The sequence below is a fragment of the Somniosus microcephalus genome, chromosome 13, assembly GCF_052327205.1.
Source record: "Somniosus microcephalus isolate GS21.2 chromosome 13, FLI_Smic_1.0, whole genome shotgun sequence".
Classification (NCBI taxonomy): Eukaryota; Metazoa; Chordata; class Chondrichthyes; order Squaliformes; family Somniosidae; genus Somniosus; species Somniosus microcephalus.
In genome coordinates, this window is record NC_140999.1 from 6,434,930 (window position 1) to 6,458,514 (window position 23,585).

Consider the following 23,585-nt stretch of genomic DNA (forward strand, 5'->3'; position numbering starts at 1 on the left):
TGGGAAATCCGGTGGTTGTGAAAAGCGTTATATAAATGCAAGCTTTGCTTCTTTAACCCTTATCCTGAGACTACACCCTCTAGTTTTAGATTCTACCCTGTCAATCCCCTTCAGAATCTTAAATGTTTCAATGGGATCACCTCTCATTCTTCTAAACGCCAGGGAGTATATGCCCAATCTACTCAATCTCTCCGATCAGACAACCTAACGGGTGAGATTGAGTAGAATGTCAGGTGTCAGTCATGGCTCGGTTGGTAGCACCCACACCTCTTGAGCAGAAAAATCTAAGCTGACTCTCCCAGTGCAGTGCTGAGGGAGTGCCGCACTGTCGGAGGTGCCGTCTTTCGGATGAGACATTAAACCGAGGCCCCCGTCTGCCCCCTTAGGTGGACGTAAAAGACGTTATGACACTATTTCGAAGCAGAGTTCTCCCCGGTGTCCTGGAGCCAATATCACTAAAAAAAAAAAAAAGCAGATGATCCGGTCATTATCTCATTGCTGTTTGTGGGAGCTTGCTGTGCGCAAATTGGCTGCCGCATTTCCTACATTACGACAGTGACTCCACTTCAAAAAGTACTTCATTGGTGGTAAAGCGCTTTGAGACGTCCCGTGGTCGTGAAAGGTGCTGTAAAAATGCAAGTTGTCTTTTCTTAATAGAAATAATAATTGAAATTTCTGAAGTTTTAATATTTCCCCCCTCCCCCCAAAAAGAGGGTTGGGCACTCATGAGGCCCCGCCTATTTTGACATTGATTGATAGGCTGTCGGCGCCGCCCCCTCGACGTGATTGGCCGCTTTACCCGTCAATCAGATGTCATTGACCGGCCCGACTCTCCACCGCTGAGATTGAGAGGCTGAGGAGAAAGTGAGTGACATTTATTTTTTTATCAGGGACGAAGCCTAATCATTTTAAATAGCTTCTCCCCATCGTTATAAAGACTATTCTGTTGGTGTGGACCATTGTTATGTTCGCGTTGCCAGAAAAACTCGACTTAAGAATTATTCCCCCTCGGGCCTCACCGACGGTCCCGCCTCCTTCGCATCCTGATTGGTCTATCTAATGTTTACATCGCCTACGTAACTGGCATGACGCACAATGATTGGTTTATGACCGCGTCCATCATACCCAAGCCCACCCAATAAGCACGCGGGCGGCTAATAGAGATGTCTGATTGGTCCAGATTCACATTGTGACGCTGCTTCTGAGCCTTGACCAATCAAACGCGTCTCTCTCTCGCTCTCTGATTGGAGGCCTGCGATGCCAATCAGCTGAACGCCTCTCGCCCCGCGGGCCAATGGGGTTCTCGGGCGGTGGGGCGGGGGCCCAGCCGCTCCTCCAGTATCCCACAGTGCCCCCCGGCTCTGAGTCCACGGGCGGCACAGGTCAGGTGGAGGGAGGTGCACAGCCGGCGGCAGAGTGAGAGTGAGAGTGAGAGTGATCCGGGGGCAGAGTGAGAGTGAGGGGAGGCCCGGGGGGGAGAGTGAGAGTGAGGGGAGGCCCGGGGGGGAGAGTGAAAGTGAGGGGAGGCCCGGGGGGGAGAGTGAAAGTGAGGGGAGGCCCGGGGGGGGAGAGTGAGGGGAGGCCCGGGGGGGGAGAGTGAAAGTGAGGGGAGGCCCGGGGGGGGGAGAGTGAAAGTGAGGGGAGGCCCGGGGGGGAGAGTGAAAGTGAGGGGAGGCTAAGGGAGGGCCAGGGTAAGAGGCGCTGAGGGAGGACCAGGCCAGGGTAAGGGGGAGTGTGGGAGGACCAGGCCAGGATAAAGGGGAGTGTGGGAGGACCAGGCCAGGGTAAAGGGGAGTGTGGGAGAATCAGGCCAGGGTAAGGGGGAGTGTGGGAGGATCAGGCCAGGGTAAAGGGGAGTGTGGGAGGACCAGGCCAGGGTAAAGGGGAGTGTGGGAGGACCAGGCCAGGGTAAGGTGGAGTGAGGGAGGACCAGGCCAGGGTAAGGTGGAGTGAGGGAGGACCAGGCCAGGGTAAGGGGGAGTGAGGGAGGACCAGGCCAGGGTAAGGGGGAGTGAGGGAGGACCAGGCCAGGGTAAGGGTGGGGAGGCCTTAGACAAGCCAGATTGAGGAAGGACCGGGCCAGGATGAGGCTGTGTTGCAGCATTACAGACTGAGGGAGGTCCAGGGTGAGAGACACCCAGCAAAGACCACAGTGAGATTGATCTGGGCAGCCCAGACTGAGCAAGTGATTGGCAACAGCAGGTCACAGCTGCGTAGGTCAGGGTGAGGGACGGGCAGGGTCAGAGGGGTCTGTGGCAGGCCAAAGGGAGTGGTGGGTGTGGCAGGGACGGGCGTGGTGGGGGGGGCGAGGGATAACCCAAGGCAGAGTGAGTTGGAGTCGTGAGGACCAGGATGGTAGATTGAGATACCGGGCTATAACTGACAGGGACAAACTGAGCTGGATGCGGACAGCAGAGAGGGTGGTTTGCAAAAGGTCAACCCAGAGACCACTTGGACTAAGGTAAGTGTAGTGAAAGTACATCCACTGGGTTCTGCAGTATCACTGTTCATAATGCCAAGCTGTATTTCTTGTATGGTGCTTAACAGTTTAAATAAATACATGCAGTGAGTGGGAAATGATGCAGGTAGTCTTGTATAGAGGGGCTGTCGGCATCTATGGAGACAAAAGAGAGGTTAGTGTTTTGGGATGTTACCTTCATTCAGAACTGCTGAATGGCCTTTAATTAATCAAGTGTCCTCAGTGGGTTGTACTCCTCGCCTCTGAGTCAGAAGGTTGTGAGTCCTACTCCAGAGACTTGAGCATAAAAATCTAGGCTGACACACCAGTGCAGTACTGAGGGAGTGCCGCACTGTCGGAGGTGTCGTCTTTCAGACAAGATGTTAGATCGAGGTTGATTTAAAAGATCCAGGGGACTATTTCGAAGAAGAGATGGGGAGTTCTCCCCGGTGTCCTGGCTATTATTTATTCCTCAATCAACGTCACTGAAACAGATTACCTGGTCATTATCACATTGCTGTTTGTGGGAGCTTGCTGTGTACAAATTGTCTACTGTGTTGCCTACATTACAACAGTGACAACACTTCAAAAATACTCCATTGGCTGTAAAGCGCTTTGGGACGTCCTGAGGTCGTGAAAGGCGCTATAGAAATACAAGTCTTTCTTTCAAACATTTTCTTTTTCCAGACTCTGACAGATCTGCTACAAACTCTCACTATTTTGGATTTTGGTTTTCTGCACCCTTTTCTGTCTTTTTTTTCTTCTGGAGGACCTGTCTGGCTAGGATATATCCCAAAATATTGGCATTTTCACAGGCAGTACCTGTCTTGTTGCTGTAATTCGGTTATGTGTTGTTACAGTTTTGGAAGCAGTTTGTGACATTTGAGGAAAAATAACATGCCTTTTAAAGATTTCAGTTTTCTTCCAAAGAAAGAGCGCAATAGAATCCGACATACTCAACAGGACTGTCAACATCTGAGAAGATGGTAGGGTTTCCAGGAATTCTGATTCGGCTCGTTAATCCTCCTTTTCAGATGCTGTGTAGTTCCAGCATTTTGTTTTTATTTTCAAATTTGTAGCAATTTGTTTTCTAATGTAGCCTATCCTTTTGTTTTGAAGAAAACACAAAGAAGTGTGTGTGTTTTATTGCTGAGTTTCTTGGTGCAAGAAGTTCTGTAGATACTTTAGGTAGAATGCAGGCATCTCATCTCTGACAAAAGGTTTTTAATCATAGAATCATAAAAATTTGTGGCACAGCAGGAGGCCATTCGGCCCATCGTGTCTGTGCCGGCCAACAAAAAGCTCTCCAGCCCAATCCCACTTTCCAGCTCTTGGTCCGTAGCCCTGTAGGTTACGGCACTTCAAGCGCATATCCAAGTACTTTTTAAATGTGATGAGGGTTTCTGCCTCTACCACCCTTTTCAGGCAGTGAGTTCCAGACCCCCACCACCCTCTGGGTGAAAAAAGTTCACCTCAAATCCCCTCTAAACCTCTGACCAATTACTTTAAGTCTATGCCCCCTGGTTATTGACCCTTCTGCTAAGGGAAATAGGTCCTTCCTATCCACTCTATCTAGGCCCCTCAATTTTAAACACCTCATGTAGGTGTCCCCTCAGTCTCCTCTGTCCTTAAAAAAAAAAAAAAAAAAAAAAAAAAAAAAAAAAAAAAAAAAAAAAACCCAGCCTATCCAATCTTTCCTCATAACTAAAATTCCCCAGCCCAGGCAGCATACTCTTAAATCTCCTCTGCACCCTCTCATGCAATCACATCCTTCCTGTAAAGTGCTGACCAGAACTGCACGCAGTACTCTAACTGTGGCCTAACTAGTGTTTTATACAGCTCAAGCATAACCTCCCTGCTCTTATATTCTATGCCTCGGCTAATAAAGGCAAGATGGCCGTATGCCGCCTTAACCACCTTATCGACCTGCCCTGCTACTTTCAGGGATCTGTGGACATGCACTCCAAGGTCCCTCTGATCCTCCGCACTTCAGTGTCCTACCATTTATTGTGTATTCCCTTGCCTTGTTAGCCCTCCCCAAAGGCATTACCTCACACTTCTCCGGATTGAATTCTGTTGTGGAGTATTTTAAACCAACACTCGACACAAGGTTTTAGATCGATAGTCAAGTTGTCTTTATTGCAATGGTGGGGAGACAGTCTGCTCTGTCTTAGCCAGACCGTTCCAAATTGTTACACAAAATACTACATTTTTATACATTACAATAAGCATGGCCGCCTCATGTTAAATTCATTCCTGCCACCTGATTGGACCTTGGCCCGCATGCACCTTCGTGGATTGGCTACGAATCTTAATATAAACATGTGTAAGCTGCCTCCTCAATCAATCACTCAAACTGCTGAATGCTAATTAAAAGATACCTTGGAATGTAACCTAGGTAATGAAGTTCTTATGGGCAGTTGAAATGCTGGACATCCAGTCTCCATTTAATTGTTTTATATCTCTCCAAAGGTCAGCTATCTTTGACCACATCTTTATGGATGTGGTCTTTCATGTTAGTCCCTGTCTTACACTATTCAGTGAAACTGCCAGTGATGTCAGTTTAACTCTTTCCCCACCGCAAATTCCATTTGCCACCTGTTCAGCCCACCTGACCAGTCCATTGATCTCTTCCTGCAGTCGACAGCTTTTTTTCTTCATTATCAACCACACGGCCAATTTTTGCATCAGCTGCAAACTTCTTAATCACACTTCCGACATTTAAGTCCAAATCATTGCGATATACCACAAAAAGCAATGACAATTACCAGACTACAGGGCAAAGGATTTTAATTTTGCTTGGATTAGTCCTGGGCTTGGCCTTTTGAGGTTTTCTTCTGCTCATGAGGCGAGTTTATGGACGATTCAGTTGCACATTTTGCATTGTTCCAAAGCAATTTTGGCTTCACTCTAATGCAAGGTATCTAGTGAAACTGCACCCAGACTGGTCGCAGATCGGGCTTGCCCTCCCGATGTGAAGCCAACTAAGGAAAGTCTTGCATTTATATAGCGCCTTTCACGACCACCGGACGCCCCAAAGCACTTTACAGCCAATGAAGTATTTTTTGGAGTGCAGTCACTGTTGTAATGTAGGCAACGCAGCAGCCAATTTGCGCACAGCAAGCTCCCACAAACAGGAATGTGATAATGACCGGATAATCCGTTTTTAGTGGTGGTGATCGAGGGATAAATATTGGCCCCAGGACACCGGGGAGAACTCCCCTTGCTCCTCTTCGAAATAGTGCCGTGGGATCTCGTACGTCCACCTGAGAGAGCAGACGGGGCCTCGGTTTAACGTCTCATCCGAAAGACGGCACCTCCGACAGTGCAGCGCTCCCTCAGTACTGCACTGGAGTGTCAGCCTAGATTTTTGTGCTCTGAAGTCTGGACTCGAACCCACAACCTTCTGAAGCAAGAGCGTGCTACCCACTGAGCTACGTCTGACATGACATCAGGCTTTCTCTTTACCACTCGCTTCATGACGTTCTGTGGTGTCTCTGCATCTAGATCACCTTAAACTTTCGAATGTTAGTAAACATTTTTAAATGCCAGTAAAACAGAAAACTATCGGCAGCCAGACACTGATCAGTTTAAGTCGTTGTGTACAGTACTCTGCTTTCCCGATAACTTAAGTGATGATTTAGCCGTACAGTCGAAGCCGTTTAATGTGGGTTGTGGGTTCGAGTCCCGCTCCAGAGACTTGCGCACATAACCCAGGCTGACACTCCCAGGGCAGTGCTGAGTGCTGCACTGTCGGAGATGTAGTCTTTCGGATGAGACGTTAAACCGAGGCCCCGTCTGCTCCCTCGGGAGAACGTAAAAGATCCACGGCACTATTGGAAAAAGAGCAGGGGAGTTCTCCCCGGTGTCCTGGCACATATTTATCCTTCAACCAACGTCACATTTCTGATTATGGGACTTTGCTGTGCACAAATTAGCTGCTGCGTTTCCTACATTACAACAGTGACTACACTTTAAAATGTACTTCATTGGCTGTAAAGCGCTTTGGGATGTCCAGAGGTCGTGACAGGCACTATATAAATTCCTATTCTTTTCTTTAGTGTATGTGATACTGAGGATAAATTGTTTGGCTTCTTAATGAGAGACAATCTGTAACGTATAAAATTGTGATGGGCCTAGATAGAGTGGATAGGAAGGACCGAGTTCCCTTAGCAGAGAGGTCAATAACCAGGGTACAGATTTAAAGTAATTGGTCAGAGGATTAGAGGGGAGTTGAGGAGAACTTTTTTCACCCAGAGGGTGGTGGGGGTCTGGAACTCACTGCCTGAAAGGGTGGGAGAGGCAGAAACCCTCATCGCATTTAAAAACTACTTGGATATGTACTCGAAGTGCCGTAACCCACAGGGCTACGGACCAAGAGCTGGACAGTGGGATTAGGCTGGAGAGCTCTTTTGCGACTGGCGCAGACACGATGGGCCGAATGGCCTCCTCCTATGCCGTAAATGTCTATGATTCTATTGAAGGCTGTGTTGAATCGGATGGCGAGGGGGTTGCTGTGTGTATCATTAGAAATGTATTAATTAGTGTTTCCCTGCCTTGGGATAATGCAATGGTAAGGTGGGGGCAGGGAGGGTTGGCTTGTGACAGTCTGTCATCATTTAAAAATGCTTCTCGCAAGATGCTGGCAGCTGTAGGGTCTGTGAGGCTGCTGGGGCATGATTAGAAAATTCACAGAACTGTGACTGTGGGAGTGTCTAGCAGTACAGCGAGTGCACTTCAACGCAAGTGTACACTCCCTTTGCTGGACCTCTATAAGGATCACCTTGTGTAGGTTTTTGATATACTGCCCTCAACACATGCATGTGTGCACACTAACAGTAAGTGTACTTTAATCTGTATTTTGTCAGATGATTAGTGCCTCTCTGCTGTCTAGGGATTCTGTCACTTTGGAATGGAGCTTGATTTTTGTGGCGCTTGCATTTGTTTCAGAATAGGTTTATTGGGGTTGCTCTGGGGAGACTTTGAAGTATCACAGAATCATACAGAAGGAGGCCATTCGGCCCGTCGTGTCCGGGCCGGCTGAAAGAGCTCTCCAGCCTAATCCCACTTTCCAGCTCTTGGCCCGTAGCCCTGTAGGTTCCGGCACTTCGAGTGCGTATCCAAGTACTTTTTAAATGCGATGAGGGTTTCTGCCTCGACCACCCTTTCAGGCAGTGTGTTCCAGACCCCCACCACCCTCTGGGTGAAACATTTCTGTTAAACTCCCCTCTAATCCTTCTACCAATTACTTTAAATCTGTGCCCCCTGGTTATTGACCTCTCTGCTGAGGGAAATCGATCCTTCCTATCCACTCTATCTAGGCCCCTCATGATTTTATACACCTCAATCAAGTCTCCCCTCAGCCTCCTCTGTTCCAAAGAAAACAACCCCAGCCTATCCGATCATTCCTCATAGCTAAAATTCCCCAGTCCTGGCAACATCCTCGTAAATCTCCTCTGTACCCTCTCTCTGGTGCAGTATTAGCGGGGAGTGCCAGAGCAGCAACAGGTGAAGCTTTGGGCGGTTGCAGATCCGACTTTTACCCAGTTGGCCGGCCAGTTGAAGAGTGGGATAAAATTACCGGAAAACATACCTAAAACCACGGCACTTAAAAACGAAATAAAATACAGAAATGCTGCACTGTGCCTGAAGATGCAGATGTGGTTGTGTGTACGTACAGATAACCAGGGTGCGTAGATTTAAAGTAATTGATGGAAGGATTAGAGGGGAGTTGAGGAGAACTTTTTTCACCCAGAGGGTGGTGGGGGTCTGGAACTCACTGCCTGAAAGGGTGGTCGAGGCAGAAACCCTCATTGCATTTAAAAAGTACTTGGATATGCACCTGAAGTGCTGTAACCTACAAGGCTATGGACCAAATGGCCGCCTTCTCTGCCGTAAATTTCTACAATTCTATTGACCGTACTTACTGTAAATGAGGTAAAGAGAGACAGAACTTGCATTTATATAGCACCTTTCACGACCTCCGAACGTATGGGGAGAAAGCAGGGACCGGGTTCTGAATTTGGATGATCAGCCATGCTCACATTGAATGGCGGAGCAGGCTCGAGGGGCCGAATGGCCTACTCCTGCTCCTATCTTCTATATGTTTCTATGTATTAAAGTGCTTTACAGCCAATGAAGTACTTTTGAAATGTGGTCACTGTTGCAATGTAGGAAATGCAGCAGCCAATATCCGCACAGCAAGCTCCCACAAACAGCAATGGTATGCTGACCATGTAATCTTTTTTTACATAATTTAAGTAATTACAGTATTTGACATAGAATACTGAATTCTTTCTCTACGATATTGTTGAGCCAAAGCCTGTTTTGTGTTTAGAAGATTAGTTTAAGATTAGGGTAGGATAGCGTAGAGCTCGTGAAGTCTTACTGCAATTATATAGGGCCCTGGTGAGACCACACCTGGAGTACTGTGTACAGTTTTGGTCTCCTTACCTAAGGAAGGATATACTGTACTTGCCTTAGAGGGAGTGCAACGAAGGTTCACCAGACTGATTCCTGGGATGGGGGGATTGTCCTATGAGGGGAAATTGAGGAGTCTAGAGGGGGAGAAATTCGGTATCGCCCCGTTTGGGGCGCCATTATCGGCTGGGCGCGAAGATTAGCGCCTGGCGCTAATTATCGCCTCCGACTGCAAACTTGGCTTCTATCGCCCCTGGAGGTGATTGGAGCGCAAAATCAGGCCCTGCACACCTCTTAAGGCGCTAACGCCGAGGAGCGAGGCGCTACCTGAGCGCTGGCGAAGCTCATGTGATGTCAGTCAGCAATGGAACACAGACACACTGGCGCCGGCCAGTTCTAAAGGGGAGGGTCGATCTTGCTCTCCATCCACATCCTGCTCATTGCAGCCTTGAATCTCGGCCTGGAGAGACCTGTACACCAAATCTGCTGGAAAGAACAATGGAGAGGCCCAGGGAAAGAGCTCAGAGTGCAGCCCCCACAGTCTCTTCTAAATCGATACAAGGAAGGTCAAATCAAAATGAACCTGCAAAGTGTTGCTCAGTACCCAAAACTCCTTCACACAGCGCTGAATCTCTCCAGAAGTCAGTCTCTCTCTCTCTCTCTCTCCGAATGCGTGGTGCAAAAATGTAGCCAACAAAAAAAGGCAGGAAGCGGTCGCCTTTAAATAGCGCTCCCCCAGTCCCTCCCTGACTGCAAACCACTCCCCTCAACCTGTCGTTGCTAGCGGCAGACGGTAAGGCAGGGGGCGCCACTCAATATCTGGTCCGGGACGCTGCACGCTCGACTGACGTCACGATCTGCGGGCGCAGGAGATCGTGGCGGTAGTGTTTAGCGCCGCCGCAAAACGTCTGGTCAATTTCGCGAGCGGCGCAAACATCGCCGCACCCGGGCGCTAGTTGCTTTGCGCCCCATTAGCACTAACGGGAGGCGCAAAGCAACCAAATTTTTCCCCAGGTTCATAGTCATAATGGCACAGAAGGAGGCCATTGAGTCCGTGCCGGCTCTCTGTAGAGCAATCCAGTCAGTCCCATTCCCCCGCTCTATCCCCGTAGCCCTGCAAGTTTATTTCCCTCAAGTGCCTATCCAGTCTCCCCTTGTAAATATCGAGTGTCTCCGCTTCCACCACTTCCGTCGGCAACGAGTTCCAGGTCCTCACCACTCGCTGCGTAAAAAAGTTTTTCCTCACATCCCCCCGTATCTCTTGCCCAAAACCTTTAATCTGTGTCCCCTAGTCCTTGTACCATCAGCTAGTGGGAACAGCCTTTCCCCGTCTAGCCTATCCAAACCCGTCATAATCTTGTACACCTCTATCAAATCACCCCTCAACCTCCTTTGCTCTAATAAAAACAAACCTAGCTTCTCCAACCTGTCCTTGTAGCTAAGATCCCCCATCCTGGAACCATTCTGGTAAATCTCCTCTGCACCCTCGCGAGGGCCTTCACATCCTTCCTAAAGTGTGGTGACCAGAACTAGACGCAATACTTCAGTTGTGGCTAAACCAGCGCTTTATAAAGGTTCGGCATAACTTCTCTACTTTTGTACTCAATACCTCTATTTATGAAGCCCAAGATCCCATATGCTTTGTTAACCACTCAATATGTCCCGTCACCTTCAGGGACCTATGCACATTAACTCCCAGGTCCCTCTGTCCCTGCACACTCTTTAAAACTGTGACATTAAGTGTATATTGCCCCTCTCTGTTCCTATTGCCAAAATGCATCACTTCAGACTTCCCTGTATTAAATTCCATCTGCCACTTGTCTGCCCATTCTGCTAGCCTTTCTATGTCCTGTTGCAGTCGATTGGTATCATCCTCACTGTTTGCCACACTCCCAAGTTTGGTGTCATCGGCAAATTTAGAAATTCTACTCTGTATTCCAATATCCAGGTCATTTAATATATCAAAAAAAGCAGTGGCCCCAGCACTGACTCTTGCGGAACACCACTGACTACAATCCTCCAGTCTGAAAAACAGCAATTTACCACAACTCCCTGTTTTCTGTCCTTAAGCCAATTCCTTATCCAAGCTGCCACTGACCCACCTATTCCATGAGCCTCAATTTTGTTAACCAGCCTTCTATGTGGTACTTTGTCAAACGCCTTCCGAAAATCCATGTAGACAACATCCATTACATTCCCTTCATCAATCCTCTCTGTTACTTCATCAAAAAACTCCCTAGAGTTTTCAAGAATGAGAGGTGATCTCATTGAAACTGAGAGGCAATTCATAAATTTTCATGTTGTACTAAAGGCTGTGTCAAATCAGATGGTGAGGGGGGTTGCTGTCTTTAGCATTAAATGAGTCTTTGCCAGTTTTTAAAAAATTCATTCTCGGGGATGTGGGCGTCGCTGGCAAGGCCGGCATTTATTGCCCATCCCTAATTGCCCTCGAGAAGGTGGTGGTGAGCCGCCGCCTTGAACCGATGCAGTCCGTGTGGTGAAGGCTGTTAGGGAGGGAGTTCCAGGATTTTGACCCAGCGACGATGAAGGAATGGCAGATATATTTCCAAGTCGGGATGGTGTTCCCACACACCTGCTGCCCTTGTTCCCCGCATCCTGAGAACATATTTTTAAAAGTACAAGAAAAAAATGGAAGACTTGAACCCAGCTCCAAAGCTCTGGGCTACCATTCAGCCCCTCTTTCCTCCAGTCATGTGTTTGGCCAAGAATGCTGACGCTCGATTGTTTTTTTGCACTTGGCATCCTCATTTCCCCCTGGTCTGGAAAGGTGTTGAACTTTCTATGGGAGCAGCGACACTAGAATGCTGATGTTGATGTGATTGCTGCAGCTGTACAGTTGACGGGAACAAAATCTATAACCTCACTGCCATTGTGAGCAGAGCATTTTCATTATTGCGATGTGGATTCTATATTTCTCTGGTAGGGTCATTCTGTGAACGGCGTACTGGATACACAGTGCAGTTGGATTACAGCAGGAGCTTTTTGCTGAGAATCTCTCATCCCGGTTTGGGATGCACCATTCTCACCACACTGTTGGAATGCAAGCGTTCCATTATCAGCGGTGTATTTCATTTTGGCATGGTGCAAAGTGCCACAACTTCCTGCACCTACCAAGGAATATTTTGAATGGGTTGCACAGCCCTTTTAAAGGGGCAGTACTGAGGGAGTGCCGCACTGTCGGAGGTGCCGTCTTTAGGATGAGACGTTAAACCGAGGCCCCGTCTGCTCTCTCAGGTGGATGTAAAAGATCCCCCAGCGCTATTTCGAAGAAGAGCAGGGGGAGTTCTCCCCGGTGTCCTGGGGCCAATATTTATCCCTCAATCAACATCACTAAAACAGATTATCTGGTCATTATCACATTGCTGTTTGTGGGAGCTTGCTGTGCGCAAATTGGCAGCTGCGTTTCCTACACTACAACAGTGACTACACTTCAAAAAAAAAAAGTATCTGTATTTTCCTTGTTTTGATCGGAGTTTCCAATACTGAGCGTGGCAAAAGTCCGATAAACACAGTGCATAGTTTGGTTTGTTCAAGTTCACTAATTACACAATTAGCATGCCCTTATCCCAATCTCCTTCCAATATTTAACAACCCAGTTGGCTGTGCTTGTTTAGTTGAGATTTGAGTCAGTCAATTCTTCTGTCCTGCCATTTTCTCCGGCCTGAGACCAGACCGATCTGGAGAAATGGTCTGCTCTCTTTTCTCGAGTGCGTTTCAAAACCTTATGCACTATCGCAGGTGCCGTCTTTCAGATGAGGCGTTAAACCGAGGGCCCGTCTGCCCCCTCGGGTGGACGTGAAAGATCCCACGGCATTATTTTGAAGAAGAGCGGGGGGCGTTCTCCCCGGTGTCCTGGGGCCAATATTTATCCCTCAACCAACATCACTAAAACAGAGTATCTGGTCAATATCACATTGTTGTTTGTGGGAGCTTACTGTGCACAAATTGGCTGATGTCATTCCTACATACAACAGTGACTGTACTTCATTGGCTGTAAAGAGCTTTGGGACGTCCCAAGGTTGTGAAAGGTGCTATATAAATGCAAGTTCTTGCTTTCCATTGTCATTCCTCCCTTCATATATATTGTGGATTCCAATTTAACAGATCACCGTACATCCTGTCTGACTTGTACTAGTGGTGGATCCCTATCTCCTTTACTCTGAAATAGGAATGCTAAATGCTAGCTTGCAGCCTGGCTGTACGTTGTCTTAACCATGACTAATGCTGAGTCATTTTCCCCTCCCAGCATATCTCCTGTGCCATATGATTGAAAGAGCTAATCAAGTTACCAGGATCCATTAATGCAGGGCGTGCAAGCTTTTTGCTTTTGCAGACCCCATCAGTGTGTACTCTGCAACCTCTGGGGCCACATATACATTTTAAACCCATGTTCTCACTAATTTGCATCTATCTCGATGCTAACAGATCCTGGTTTTCTGATTTAGCATTTAAGGATCCACGAGGCAGCCCCTTCCCGAACCTCCGAGTTCACAAAGTTCAAACAAACTGGTGAGTAAGGAACAAAAGCGCATATAGAACTGATTTCTCTGTGCTCGCTGACCTACATTGGCACCCGGTCCACCAGCGCTGCGATTCTAAAATTCTCACCCTCGTGTTCAAATCCCTCCATAACCTCGCCCCCTCTCTATCTCTGCAACCTACTCCAGCCCTGCAACCCTCTGAGATCTCTGCGCTCCTCCAATTCAGAGCTCTTGTGCATCCCCCACTTCCTTCACCCCACCATTGGCGGCTGTGCCTTCAACCGTTTAGGCCGTACGGTCTGGTACGCCCTCTTTAAACCTCTCTGCCTCTCCTCCTTTAAGACACTGCTTAAAATCTACCTCTTTGACCAAGTGTTTGGTCACCTGTCCTAATGTCTCCATCTTTGGCTCTGTCAATTTTTGTCTGATTTCGCTCCGGTGAAGCCCATTTGGGATGTTTCACTACAATAAAGGCGCTATATAAATGCAAGTTGCTGTTGTTGACCTTTGGTGGCCACAGGGCCCCACAGGCACTGTTTGGATGCGCCTGTGCTGATAGTTGTATCATGGTATAATTGCGTGAAGAGCGGGGTCGTTCTCCCCGGTGCCCTGGCCAATACTTATCCCTCAAGCAACATTCTCTAAAACAGATGATTGTCATTTATCTCATTGCTGTTTGTGTTCCCTACATTACAACCATGACTGCACTTCAAAAAGTACTTCATTGGCTGTAAAGCGCTTTGGGAAGTCCTGAGGTACTGAAAAGCACGATATAAATGCAAGTCTTTCTTTTCTTTTGAGTTAATGCTCTCCCAGAGTAAAAGAACTAGGAAGGTAATGCAGGAGACCCCTGGGTCCATCTCCCTCTCCAACAGATTTTCCATTTTCGATACTGCTGGGGGAGATGGTTTCTCGGGAATGCATCAAGAGCCAAGTCCGTGGCACTATGAGTGGCCCAGCTGCACAGGAGGGGAGGAAAAAGAGTGGGAGAGCAATAGTGATAGGGGATTCTATCGTAAGGGGAACAGATAGACGTTTCTGTGGCTGTAGACGTGACTCCAGGATGGTATGTTGCTTCCCTGGTGCCAGGGTCAAGGATGTCACTGAGCAGCATTCTGAAGGGGGAGGGTGAACAGCCAGAGGTCATGGTCCATATCGGTACCAACGACATAGGTAGAAAGAGGGACGAGGTCCTGCAAGCAGAATAGAGGGAGCTAGGAAATAAATTAAAAAGCAGGACCTCAAAGGTACTCCCAGTGCCATGTGCTAGCGAGAGCAGAAAGAGGAGAATAGACCAGATGAATGCGTGACTGGAGAGATGGTGTAGGCGGGAGGGATTTAAATTCCTGAGGCATTGGGACTGATTCTGGGGAAAGTGGGACCTGTACAAGCTGGACGGGTTACACCTCGGCAGAAACGGGACCAACATCCTTGCGGGGGTTTGCTAATGCTGTTGGGAAGGATTTAAACTAGTTTGTCAGGGGGCTGGGAACCTAAGTGTGGGCCCAGAACAGAGAGAAACAGCTGGAAGTGCAAGTTAGAAAAGTAATCAGCAAAACTAGCCGGGAGCAGAAACAAACGCCAACAGTAAAGTGGGTCAAAGTGCAGACAAATATTAAACAGACAAAGTTGAAAGCACTTTATCTAAATGCACGTAGCATTCGCAACAAGGTGGATGATTTAATGGCACTAATAGAAGTAAATGGGTATGATGTAATTGCCATTACAGAGACATGGTTGCAGGGTAACCAAAGCTGGGAACTGAATGTTCCAGGGTACTCAACATTTAGGAAGGAAAAGGCGGCGGCGTAGCGCTGTTAATAAGGGATGAGATCAGCACGCTAGAGATAAAAGATCTTGGCTCGGCAGATCGTGATGTAGAACTGGAATTAGTTTGAGTGGGGCTAAGAAACAGTAAAGGGCGGAAAACATTGGTGGGAGTTGTGTATAGGCCACCAAAAAGTAATGGTAATGTAGGGCACAGCATCAATCAAGAGATTAGAAGTGCATGTAACAAGGGCAATACGGTAATCATGGGGGACTTTAATCTACATATTGACTGGGCAAATCAAATTACCACTAAAGGTGCGGAGGACGAATTGGAATGGATGAGAGATGGTTTCCTGGATCAGTATGTGGAGGAACCAACCAGGGAACAGGTTATTCTAGATCTGGTACTGTGTAATGAGAGAGGGCTAATCAATAATCTTGTGATAAAGGGGCCTTTAGGGACAAGTGACCGTAATATGATTGAATTTTACATTAAGTTTGAGAGTGATGTAGTCCAATCTGAAACTAAGGTCTTCAATCTAAACAGAGGAAACTACAAGGGTATGAGGGGCAAGTTGGCCATGGTAGATTGGGAGACTACACTAAAAGGTATGAAGGTGGACATACAGTGGCTAACATTCAAGGAAATAATGCATCATTTGCAACAAACATATATTCCTCTAGGGCATAAAAACCCAAAAGGAAAAGTGATCCAACCATGGGTAACAAAAGAAATTAAAGCTAGTATTAATTCAAAGGAGGAAGCTTATAAAGTTGCCAGAAAAAGTGGTCAGCCTGAGGATTGGGATCTTTTTAGAAATCAGCAAAGGGGGACCAAGAAATTGATAAAGAAATGGAATATGAGCACAAACTAGTGAAAAATATAAAAATGGATTGTAAAAGCTTCTATAGGTATGTGAAAAGGAAAAGACTGGCGAAGGTAAATGTAGGTCCTTTATAGTCAGAGACGGGAGAATTTATAATGGGGAATGAGGAAATGGCAGAGAAATTTAATAAATACTTTGTTTCTGTCTTCACGGAGGAAGACACAACAAACCTCCCAGAAATACGAGAAAACCAAGGGTGTGACAAGAATGAGGAACTTAAAGAAACTATTATTAGTAAAAAAAAAAAAACAGTACTAGCAAAATTAATGGGACTAAAAGTTGATAAACCCCAAGGACCGGATGACCTGCATCCTAAGGTTCTGAAAGAGGTGGCCATTGGAATAGTGGATGCATTGGTTGCCATCTTCCAAAATTCTATAGATTCTGGAACGGTTCCTGCAGATTGGAGGATAGCAAATGTAACCCCGCTATTTAAGAAAGGAGGGGGAAGAGAAAACGGGGAACTACAGACCTGTTAGCCTCACATCAGTAGTTGGGAAAATGCTGGAATCTATTATAAAGGATGCAATAACTGGGCACTTAGAAACTAATAGTAAGATTGGGCCGAGTCAACGTGGATTTATAAAAGGGAAATCCTGTTTGACCAACCTATTGGAGTTATTTGAGGATGTAACTGGTGGAGTAGACAAAGGGGAACTGGTAGATGTGGTGTATCTGGATTTTCAGAAGGCCTTCGATAAGGTCCCACACAAGAGGTTGGTGAACAAAATTAGGGAACATGGAATTGTGGGTAATATACTAGCATGGATTGAGAATTGGTTAACAGACAGAAAACAAAGAGTAGGGATAAAGGGTCTTTTTCAGGATGGCAGGCTGTGACTAGTGGGGTACCACAAGGATCGGTGCTTGGGCCCCAGCTATTCACAATCTATATCAATGATTTGGAAGAGGGGACTAAATGTAACATTTCCAAATTTGCTGATGATACAAAGCTAGGTGGCAGTGTCAGTTGTGAAGAGGATGTGAAGAGGCTTCAAGGGGATCTCAACAGGCTCAGTGAGTGGGCGAGAACATGGCCTATCCACTAGTCCTATCACCATCTCGTCTCATTTTGAATACCTCTTAATGTCTCTTCACTTCTCTTTTGTTCTCTCCCAGCCTGGCCTCTTAATTTATTTCATTTCCTGTGCTTTTCCAATCTTGACCTGAAACATTGACTCTATTTTCTCTCCACGGATGTTGCCTGGCCTGCTGAGTTTTTCCAGCATTTTATGTTGTTATTTCCAATTATATAGGGCCTTGGTGAGACCACACCTGGAGTACTGTGTACAACTGTGGTCTCCTTACCTAAGGAAAGATATACAGGTAGACTATCCTTTATCCGAAAACCGAAACCCTCTAAAAACCGAAAGTTTTTTTGTTCAGCGTAAGTCGTGCGCACGACATGACCAGAGTGGCGCACGACTTACGCTGAGCAGGGCAGAGGGTCACTGAGTTCCCTCCTGGGTAGGAGATTGCAGGCCGAGCCGGGCAGTGTGAAGGAGGTATACCGGGAGAGTGAACCCAACAATACAGCGGCCTGTCCGATAGCTGCAGCGGCCTGTCCGATATTCTTTTCTCCCCCGCCGACCCCCACCCTTTCGGATAAGGGATAGTGTACCAGCCTTTATCCGCACTTCCGAAAACAGAAAACCTCTGAAAACCGAAAGTGGTGGCTTACGGGGTGCTGCCCTGTAATACCTTCTGAAATCCGAAATTTTCCGAAAACCGAAACACGGCTGTTCCCAAGGTTTTCGGATAAAGGATAGTCTACCTGTACTTGCCATAGAGGGAGTGCAACGAAAGTTCACGAGATTAATTCCTGGGATGGTGGGACTGTCGTATGAGAAGAGATTGAGTAAACTAGGCCTGTATTCTCTTGAATTCAGAAGAATGAGAGGGGATCTCATTGAAGCATGCAAAATTATTACAGGGCTTGATAGGGTGGATGCTGGGAGAATGTTTCCCTTGGCTGGGGAGTCTAGAACCAGGGGCCACAGCCTCAAGGTAAAGGGTAGGCCATTCAGGACTGAGATGAGAAGAAATTTCTTCACACAGAGGGTGGTGAATCTTTGGAATTCTCTACCCCAGAGGGCTGTGGAGGCTCAGTCATTGGGGATATTCAAAACAGAAGTCGATAGATTTCTGACTAGTAAGGGCATCAAGGGATATGGCGATAGGGCCGGTGAATGGAGTTGAGGCAGAAGATCAGCCATGATCTCATTGAATGGCGGAGCAGGCTCGAGGGGCCGAATGGCCTCCTCCTGCTCCTATGTTCACCCTATCGGTTCCATTTTCCCCAATTTTTCAAAATAATCGATCTTCAACCTCTTTAAATTGCAGATTAACCAAATTTCCAAGGAACTGACTTCTGTTGGATTCCATCTAAAGGAGGTCCCTCGGACCTGTTCACTCGAGCAGGCTCCACGGAGAGGTAGAACCGACAACTTTGGATGGTGAGCTTATAAGGGTATGTATGCTGGTTCACAGTATCCTATAATAGCACAGCACAGAGGAGGCCATTCGGCCCATTGAGTCTGCGCCGGCTCTTTCGAAGAGCAATCCAGTCAGTCCCACTCCCCCGCTCTCTCTCCATAGCCCTGCAATTTTTTTCTCCAAGTATTTATCCAATTCCCTTTTGAAGGCGACTATTGAACCTGTATCCACCGCCCTATCAGGCAGTGCGTTCCAAATCCTTACCACTCATGCAAAAAAGGTTTCCCCTCATGTCGCCTCTGGTTCTTTTGCCAATCACCTTAAATCTGGGCCCTCTGGTTATCGACCCTTCAGCCATTGGAAACAGTTTCTCTTTATTCACTCGGTCTAAAGCCTTCATAATTTTGAACACCTCGATCAAATCTCCTCTTAGCCTTCTCTGCTCCAAGGAGAACAGCCCCGGCTTCTCCAGTCTCTCCACGTAACTGTAATCCCTCATCCCTGGAATCATTCTAGTAAATCTCTTCCGCACCCTCTCCAAAGCCTTCACGTCCTTCCTAAAGTGTGGTGCCCAGAATTGGACCCAATACTCCAGCTGGGGCCCAACTAGTGTTTTATGTAGATTTAGCATAACTCCCTGGCTTTTGTACTCGGTGCCTCTATTTATAAAGTCCAGGATCCCGTATGCTTTGTTAACCTGTCCTGCCACCTTCAAAGATTTGTGCGCAAGCACCCCCAGGTCTCTCTGTTCTTGCACCCTCTTTAAAATTGTACCATTTAGTGTGTCTGGTCTCTCCTAGGGTTGCAAAATTCTGGGAATTTTTAAAAGAGGAAACTTTCCATGGGAATTTATGGGAATTTTGAGTTTTTTTTGCACATTGATGGTTTTGTCTCTGACCCTTATATTATCTTTGTCGTCAAAATAGACATACTGTTCCATACAAATAAAAACAGGCTTTCAAAACTTTATTTAGGCTATAATTTTGAACTTTATTGAACCCCCACAAAAAAGACCCATCTAAAATAAAATAAAAAGAGCGTCAGCTTATTTAGCCTGTAATTTGTCCTTCTTTTGTCCCTTTGAGTCTTCTACTCATGAGTCTTCTGAGTCTTCTACTCCTCATTGCTCCTCCTGATTCTCTGACTCTGGCTCTGACGTGTCCATTTCCTCCTCTGTGTCAGTGTCTAGCTGTGTGGTGGACACTTCTGTATCTGGCTCAATAAGTTGTAGGTTCGCCCGGATAGCCACCAGTTTCTCCACTCTCTTGTTAGTCAGCCTGTTGCGCACCTTTGTATGCGTATTCCCAAAAAGTGACCAGTTTCGTTCAGAGGCCGCTGATGAAGGTGGGATTTGGAGTATCACCGATGCAATAGGTGACAGGGCCTCAGATGCACAAAGTCCCTTCCACCAGGTATGTGCACTGATATGCTTGCATGATTCCCATATCCCATCCCCATTCCAAAGACCTTGCTTGGTAGAGAACTTTGCCAGACTTCCCAGAACTTTGCCCACATCCAGATTGAGATGGTGTGAGAGGGTAGAAATCACACTGTAAGCGCTGTTGATCTGTTCTCCAGAAAGTATTGGTCTCCCAACATGCTTTGGGTCCAGCATGTATGCTGCAGCATGAATCGGCTCAACACAAAATTCTTGACGCGTCTGTATGAATTGAACAATTGCCTTCTCCTCTGCTTTGAGCAGCAGGGATGTGGGTAGGGCAATGCTGATTTGTTCTTTTAAATCAGTAAAAAGCCTGAGAACATCTGACAAGACAGCGTCATCTCCTTCAATCTGAGCAATTGCAGATGCTACTGGTGAGAGTAGTTTAAGACTGCTAACCACTCTCTCCCAAAACACATCATCCAGCAGTATTTTCTTGATGGTGGTTTCCATATCCCCAGACTGGGATATTGCCATTTCTTGCAGCGACTCCTTACCCTCCAGAAGGCTGTTGTACATTATGACAACACCACCCCATCTAGTGTTGTTGGGCAGCTTCAGTGTGGTGTTCTTGTTCTTTGTCATTTGCTTGGAGTTGTAGGTTGCTGCAACTACCTGTTTTCCCCTGACATACTTAACAACTTGCTTGGCTCTCTTGTACAGTGCTTCCATGGTTCTCAAACCCATGATGTCCTTGAGGAGCAGGTTAAGCCCATGAGCTGCGCACCCAATAGACGTAATATGAGGGTAGGCCTCCTCCACTTGAGCCCAAGCAGCCTTCATATTCGCAGCATTGTCAGTAACTACTGCAAAGACCTTTTGTGATCCAAGATCGTTGATGACCGCTTTCAGCTCATCAGCAATGTATGTGCCTGTGTGTCTGTTGTCCTTCATGTCTGTGCTCTTGAAGAACACTGGGAGAGGAGTGGAGACGATGTAGTTTATGATGCCCTCCCCTCGTACATTTGACCACCCATCTGAGATAACTGCAACACAGTCTGCCATCGCTATCGTTTCTTTGAGCTTTCCTTGGACTCTGTTATACTCAGCCTCCAGCAAATAAGTAGACAAAGCATGTCTGGTGGGAGGATAGTATGCAGGGCGAATAACATTGAAAAATCTCTTCCAGTACACATTGGCTGTGAGCATTGTATCAAAGAACCTTCCAAGTGGGCCAGGAGTTGCTGATGATAAGGAGCCTGATGCTGAATGAGAACCATCATCATCTTGAATGGAAGCAGAGGAACTCTGGGCTGACTGCTGTGAGCTTTGAGTGAAGTTGTTGCATTTGGGTAAATGCTGCTGCATCTTTGTGGCATTCTTTACATATGGCTTTCTACAGTGTTTGCACATGTACACAGTCTTTCCATCTTTAATGCCTGGGGTAAAATGCTTCCACACATCCGACGGTAAACGTGGCATTGTTCTATGCAGAGAAATAAAGGGCATTCATCTCTGTGTCGAACTGCGGTCGATCAGCACGATTGCAACAGGGTCAGTACATTTTTGCTGATGCTCCATGTGATGGAAGCATGACCTGTATACACACACGACGCTACATCACCAATAGTGTATTATTTTGTATATTTTAAATTGAAGGACAACAGAGTTCAACAAGTAACTGGTTTATTTGGTATAAAGTCTGATTTACTTACTGCATCATCACAACATCAGCAGAAAACAAAATGACTTCCCTCAGGACCCCTAACCTGGATCTTAAAAAAACTGTAGCAGTCTTACAGATGCCTGCAGGCCAATCACAATTCGATATGCAAATATTACAAATAGAGGGAGCTAATCGCTCATCCAACCAATCAGGACACATTTGTTCACAGTCACACACAAAACTTGTAATTATTAAAACAAGCCAAGTAAGAAGATAAACATATTGATTAAGAAATTCCTTAATAATTAAGATTCCATCTCTGTTAGTAATTTTAAGAGAGGACCTGTGGGGGGGGGAAAAAAAAGAAATACAAAAAAAACAATATTATGCTAGCATGTGCTTTTTTGGGCAAAATTCCCAAGCTAAACTTCCCGTGGAAAATTTCCGGAAAGTTACCGGAAACTTTCCACCCCTTTGCAACCCTAGTCTCTCCTCATTCTACCTACCAAAATGTATCACTTCACACTTCTCTGCGTTGGATTTCATCTGCTATGTGTCCGCCCATTCCACCAGCCTGTCTATGTCTACTTGAAGTCTATTACTAGCTTCCTTACTGTTTACTTCACTTCCAAGTTTCGTGTCATCTATAAATTTTGAAATTGTGCCCTGTACCCCCCAAGTCCAAGTCATTAATGCATATCAAAAACAGTAGTGGTCCCAGTACTGAACCTTGGGGAACGTCACTGTATACCTCCCGCCAGTCTGAAAAACAGCTATTCACCATAACTCTGTTTTCTAACCCTTAGCCAGTTTTGTCTCCATGCTGCTACTGCCCCTTATATCCCACGGGCTTCAATTTTGCTAACAAGCCTAATATGTGGTACTTTATCAAACGTCTTTTGAAAGTCCATATATACACAACATCAACTGCACTGCCCTCATTCACCCTCTGTTACCTCATCAAAAAGCTCAAACAAGTTAGTCACACACGATTCCAAACACGATCTGCCCCATACAAATCCATTTATTAGTCCGTGCTTGTCCAAGTGGTTGTTAATTTTCTCCTGGATTAGTGTTTCTAAAATCTTCCCCGCCACTGATGTTCAACTCGCCCCCTTTTTTTGAACAAGGGTGTAACATTTGCAATCCTTCGGTCCTTTGGCACCACCCCCTGTATCTGAGGAGTTTGGAAGATTGCAGCCTGCACCTCTGCACTTCCCTCAGCAACCTAGGATGCATCCCATCCGGACCGGGTGACTTATCCACTTTAATTACTGCCAGCCTTTCTCGTACCTCTTTATCCATTTTTATCTCATCCAATATCCCAGCATCCTCCTAGTTTACCATAGCTTTGGCAAAGTCCTCTTCCTTGGTAAGCACCGATGCAAAGCATGGGAAAAGTAAATCCAGAAAATGACTAAAGCAAATTCTCTTGAGTAGGACAAGTTGACACATGCTCAAACTAGTAAATAGCACATTACGGACAGATATCAGTAAGTCCTTCACGCAGACCGATCAATAATGGTACAAACTTCCATTTAGAATGGTGAAGGCAAAAGACCCCGGAATCATTTAAGAACCAATTGGATGATGGGGTGGGGTGGGGTGGGGGACCTTGGGTTAAGAAGGGCTGAATTGCCGCCTCCTGTACTGTAAAATCCTAAGCTCACAAGGTAATTAAGGATGAAAGAGGCCATTCTGCCCATCTTAACCCTAATGTCTGTTCCCTCCCCACCCAAACGTCCAATTGGTTCGGAGCTGAATGGCCTCCTTCATCCTTGATTATCTTGTGATCTTAGAAATTTACAGCACAGAATGAGGCCTTTTTGATCATCATGCCCATGACTGCTCTCTAAGTTATCCACTTAGCCCCTTTCCTCTGCCCCTTTTCCCCAATGTGCTTATTGTTTTTACATACAAACAATGACAGACGGGTAAAGACTCTGGTCCATCCAACCTGTCCCACGCAATTGCGATACTTTGTGTGTCACAATATATACACTACCGACCCCATCCGAACCCATGTGATCTCCTGGGAGAGGCAACAAACCAGATCAATTTGGGG

General features: G+C 46.6%; 1 protein-coding gene across 4 annotated transcripts in view; it reads left to right on the plus strand.

Annotated features, from left to right (window-relative positions):
* The first annotated feature begins 1,635 nt into the window (after positions 1–1,635).
* slc25a42 (solute carrier family 25 member 42) overlaps positions 1,636–23,585 on the plus strand; it is a 79,275-nt gene continuing 57,325 nt past the window's right edge. Inside the window, exons 1-3 of one of the 4 annotated variants that reach the window (XM_086004420.1) lie at positions 1,638–2,461; positions 13,345–13,408; positions 18,381–18,507. The gene's annotated coding sequence lies outside the window, so the exon portion shown is untranslated. Of the gene's footprint in view, positions 2,462–13,344; positions 13,409–18,380; positions 18,508–23,585 lie in introns of all 4 variants that reach the window. The other 3 variants (XM_086004421.1, XM_086004419.1, XM_086004422.1) reach the window with 3 other exon arrangements.